Consider the following 6,000-nt stretch of genomic DNA (forward strand, 5'->3'; position numbering starts at 1 on the left):
CCTTTTCTTTTCATCACAGAATCTTGGGCCATCAGACCAGCAAAGCACGCACACCGCACACATCCAGAGAATCCACAGCTACTTCCAGGACAGCGGCAACACACGGCACATGTGGCAGGGCATCCAGGCTATCACGAACTACAGGACAACACCACCTGCCTGTGACAATGATGCCTCCCTTCCAGATGCGCTGAACAGCTTTTACGCATGGTTTGAGGCACAGAATGGTGTGGCAACAAGGAAGACCATCCCTCCTCCCAATGACCAGGTGCTGTGTCTGACCACAGCTGATGTGAGGAAAGCTCTACACAGAGTCAACCCACAGGAGGCTGCGGTCCAGTCTCCTTAGTGTACAGAGTGAGTCTGTAGCTGAATGGCGCATTCTGGGATTTTGTCTGAGAGCCAGGTCTTGGTGAAAATTAGAGCGCAGCACTCTCTTATTTCCCGCTGAGCTGTAATTCTGGCTCGTAGTTCATCCAGTTTGTTTTCCAGAGACCGCACATTGGCTAGTAGGAGGCTGGGTAGCGGTGGTCGACTAGCGCAAGCCCCCCCCCCCGCCTCGCTTGCGTCGCTGCCTCCGGAGCGCTTTCCTGGGGTCAGCTTGCCCGGTGCTTCAGGGCTGGTGGTGGCTGCGGGAGTGAACAATGAGTTGTAGCCCTGGTGGTATAAAACCAGGAAATTCCAAATGGCTGTGTGTGTTAGCGATGTCCAGCAGTGCCTGTCTGTTACAGTGCCTTGAAAAAGTATTCATACCCCTTGAACTTTTTCAAATTTTTTCACCTTACAACCACGAACTTAAAAGTTTTTTATTGAGATTTTATGTGATAGACCAACACAGAGTAGCACATAATTGTGAAGTGAAACGAAAATGATAAATGGTCTTCAAAATTTTAAACAAATAAAAATCTGAAAAATGTGGTGTGCATTAGTATTCAGCCCCCGTACTCTGATACCTCTAAATACAATCCAGTGCAATCAATTGCCTTCAGAAGTCATCTAATTAGTTAATAGAGTCCTACTGTGTGTAATTTACTCTCAGCATAAATACACTTGTTCTGTGAAGGCCTCAGTGGTTTGTTAGAGAACACTGAAGAACAAACAGCATCATGAAGACCAAAGAACTCACCAGACAGGTCAGGGATAAAGTTCTGGAGAAGTTTAAAGCAGGGTTAGGTTATAAAAAATATCCCAAGCTCTGAACATCTCAAGAAGCACTGTTCAATCCATCATTCAAAAATGGAAAAAGTATGGCACAACTGCAAACCTACCAAGACATGGCTGTCCACCTAAACTGACAGAGCGAGCGAGGAGAGCACTGGTCAGAGAAGCAGCCAAGAGGCCCATGATCACTCTGGAGAAGCTGCAGAAATCCACAGCTCAAGTGGGAGAATCTGTGCACAGGACAACTATAAGTCGTACACTCCACAAATCTGGCCTTTTTGGAAGAGTGGCAAGAAGAAAGCCATTGTTGAAAGACAGGCATAAGAAGTCCCGTTTGCAGTTTGCCAGAAGCCATGTAGGGGACACAACAAACATGTGGAAGAAGGTGCTTTGGTCAGATGAGACCAAAGTTGAACTCTTTGGCCTAAATGCAAAGCGCTATGTGTGGCGGAAAACTAACACTGCTCATCACCCTGCACACACCATCCCCACTGTGAAACATGGTGGTGGCAGCATCATGCTATGGGGATGCTTTTCTTCAGCAGGGACAGGGAAGCTGGTCAGAGTTGATGGGAAGATGGATGGAGCTAAATACAGGGCAATCCTGGAAGAAAACCTGTTGGAGGCTGCAAAAGACTTGAGACTGGGAAGGAGATTCACCTTTCAGCAAGACAATGACCCTAAACATACAGCCAGAGCTACAATGGAATGGTTTAGATCAAATAATATTCATGTGTTAGAATGGCCCAGTCAAAGTCCAGACCTAAATCCCATTGAGCATCTGTGGCAAGACTTGAAAATTGCTGCTCACAGACGCTCTCCATCCAATCTGGCTGAGCTTGAGCTATTTTGCAAAGAAGAATGGGCAAAAATTTCAGTGTCTAGATGTGCAAAGCTGGTAGAGACATACCACAAAAGACTTGCAGCTGTAATTGCAGCAAAAGGTGGCTCTACAAAGTATTGATGCAGGGGGGCTGAATACTAATGCACATCACATTTTTCAGATTTTTATTTGTTTAAAAATTTGAAGACCATTTATCATTTTCGTTTCACTTCACAATTATGTGCTACTCTGTGTTGGTCTATCACATAAAACCTCAATAAAAAACTTTTAAGTTTGTGGTTGTAAGGTGGAAAAATGTGAAAAAAGTTCAAGGGGTATGAATAATTTTTCAAGGCACTGTATATGTTAGCAGTGGATGACATTTGTACACTGCAGAAAGAACAGAAAATACACAAAAAACAAAAAGCCGGCATTCAAGAGTGGAGCGAGCAAACACGTCTGCCTCGAGGGGCGCCATAATTTAACACTGCATGCTGCATCTGGAAAGCTACCAGCATTGTAGACGACCCCACGCCCCCCTCACACAATCTCTTCACCCTCCTGCCATCTGGAAAAAGGTACCAAAGCATTCAGGCCTTCACAGCCAGACTCTGTAATAGTTCCTTTCCACATGCCATCACTCCTCAACTCTGAGGGACTGGACTGATACTCATGGACCACACCACTCCCATCACAGGCTTTGCACAGTGAATAACAATACACTATCACTTTTTACAATGTTTGCAATGCTTCTCACACACGCAATGTCTACATCTATTTATTTCTTTTTACATATACTACCTCAAACGCACAGTATCAGTGACAGGTACTGGTTGGCACTGTACTGTCTGTTTGTGCTCGTTGTCGTTTTTGCACTGTACTTGTTGTCTGCACTTTATGTTGTTTGTGTAGTTTAGTGTCTGCAACATTTACACTCGCTGCACTCTTGCACTTTATGTTGTATTTGTAGATTTGTAATCCTGTGATGTTTAATGTAGCACCATGGCCCTGGAGAAACGTTGTTTCATCTTAACTATGGACTGCACCAACTGTATATGGTTGAAATGACGAGAAAAAAAGCCTTGACCTTGTGTTATTCTAAGGGAACACAGTCACTGTGTCATAAACACCATCATCAGTCCACTGCTAATAACTATTATATATTCAGTGGCACAGTAGTGTAGTGGTTAGCACTGTCACCTCACAGCAAGAAGATTCTGGGTTTGAGCCCAGTGGCCAGGCCAACAGGGGCCTTTCTGTGTGGAATTTGCATGTTCTCGTGTCTGTGTGGGTTTCCTCCAGGTGCTCTCATTTCCCCCATAGTCCAAAGACATGCAGGTTAAGTTAATTGGTGACTCTAAGTTGACCGTAGGTATGAATGTGAGTGTGAATGGTTGTTTGTTTCTATGTGTCAGCCCTGATATAATCTGGTGACTTGTCCAGGGTGTACACCGCCTCTTACCCATAGTCAGCTGGGAGCTTGTCCACAACCCTGCACAGTATAAGCGGTTACGGATAATGGATGGAATGGATAATATTATATTTTCTAATATATGTTTTTTACTAATGACAGTGCCAGTCAAAAGTTTGGAGACTTTCTAATTTAATGTTATTTCTTTATTTTTAAGAATTAAAAGTCACTTCTTGTCTTAAAGTAATGATGGATGTCATTCGTCTTTACTTAGTTGAGCGATTCTTGACATAATATGGATTACTACAGTTGTGGAATAGGGCTGTTTACTGTATTTTTCTTATTTACTGTTTGAGCTCAAACACATGAAAAAGGCAAGAAACTCATCCACTAATTAACTTTTGACGAGGCACACCTGGCAATTGAAAAGCATTTCAGGTGACTACCTCATGAAGCTGGTGAAGATAACGGCAGTAGTGTGCAAAGCATCATCAAGGTAAGTGCTGGATATGCTGAAGAATCTAAAATATCAAACTTTTTTGCTTAACACATAATTCCATATATTTTCCAGAAGTTATTTCATAGTTTTGATGTCTTCAGTTTTGTTACAATGTAGAGAATACTCACAATACAGAAACACCTATGAATGAATAGAGTAGGGGTGTGCAAACTTTTGACTGGTACTGTATATGCATGAGATCTTAGCAATGAAAGGGTTAAAAGCCATTAGACAAAAAGATGATGATGATGATGATGATGATGATTATTATTATTAAATGGAGACTTTTGCTGTATTTGCTGATATGTATTTAAAAGAAGAAATAATCTATATGACTTTATCTTTATTTTACTGATTTATGCAAATAAGAATTAAAAATCAAAAGGCAAAAAGTGTCTCTCATTTTTGACTGCTGGAGACTTCCACAAGGTGGAAACAAAGGACAATAAAAACCCAGTTAAACCTGGACAAGTTGCCAGGTTATCGCAGGGCTGACACAAAGACAAACAACCATTCACACCTACGGTCAATTTCGAGCCACCAATTAACCTAACCTACATGTCTTTGGACTGTGGGGGAAACCGGAGCACCCGGAGGAAACCCATGCAGACATGGGGAAAACATGCAAACTCCACACAGAAAGGCCCTCACGGGCCACTTTGCTTGAACCCAGGACCTTCTTGCTGTGAGGCGGCAGTGCTAACCACTACACCACCATGCCGCCCAAGACAGAAGCCATTTATCACAAAAAAGACATTCAATCCCCTCTAAATTTCTAAAACATACAGTATGTCTGGTGCCAAAACAATGCAGCTCATCATACAAAGATCACCACACATACTGTGAAGCATGGTGGTGGCAGCATCATACTTTGTGGCTCTTCAGCTGGCTCTGGAGCTCTAGTTGAGATTGGTAGGAGAATTACTACCTCAAAATATCAAGTTTTTTCAAGTTTTGGCACAAAACTTTGAAGAGGATAACAACCCAAAGTATACATCTGAAAAGTCAGAAAAGGGCAATTCCATGTAAATGTCAACCTCACCATGCAAAAATAAAGCAACATGTAATACATCAAAACCACTCCCAGAGATATCACCTAGGCCTGTATTTTACAGATGTGAATAAGTTGAACCAATTTGTAACCAACCTAATATGTCACTGTCAGTCTTTCTTTCTTATAATGTAAAACCCAAGCTAAAATCAACTTTGATCATGTACAATTCTATATTATTGCCACAAGCCACAGAAATGTATCCTAAAATCCACAAAACAGCAAAACAATAGCCATCCTAAATATTATTTAAGAACTTTGATAGTTTTAGCTGATATTTAGAGAGTTTTTCAAAGGGTTGTGGTGGTTAAATTGCTGATTTTCTAAACATATGCCATGTCTATTTCAGACGCGTCACATCCATAACGGAATTTCGTCACATCCATAACGCTGACTTTTCCTTCCGAAACTCTGCATGAAATACAAAATATTTTAAACAAAGATTTTTTAATATTCACCTTGGACCCCTCTATCAAATGGATATCTCCATTTCGACATTAGGTTTACAATTTCACGGAGTTTGATAAAAATGTACAGTCACCCAAGAAAAGTGATACTTTTTCTGTCACATCCATAACGCATCTTTTATTGGCATTTTCTGGCATGCCCTAGATGTACTATGGGAATTGTTCTTGTTCTATCACTTCTCCAGTATGGTACAGCCTTAAAATATGCAACACCTGTTTAAATACTGGGAGACAATAAAACATGCACTGGGTCATTTGTTGCCATTTTGAGTTCAAGTGTCATGTCCATAATGCTGGAATTGCTCACAAGGAAGATCAAAGTCTTGGAATGGCCCAGCCAAAGGCCAGGCCTAAATGCCAGAGAAAACCTGTGAGATGACCTAAAGTGGGCTGCATGCAGGAGATCTGCTGGAAATCTGAAGGAGTCTGAACTTTTTTTTTCATAGGTAAAGGGGAAGAGAGATGAACAGATGGACAAATGGGTGAAGGATGGATGGATGGACGGATGGATGGATGGATGGATGCAAAAAGTGAATAATGGACAGATGGAGGAGAAATGCTAGGTCACTTTGACCTGCAGATAGCAGT

This window comes from Neoarius graeffei, chromosome 14, assembly GCF_027579695.1.
Source record: "Neoarius graeffei isolate fNeoGra1 chromosome 14, fNeoGra1.pri, whole genome shotgun sequence".
NCBI lineage: Eukaryota > Metazoa > Chordata > Actinopteri > Siluriformes > Ariidae > Neoarius > Neoarius graeffei.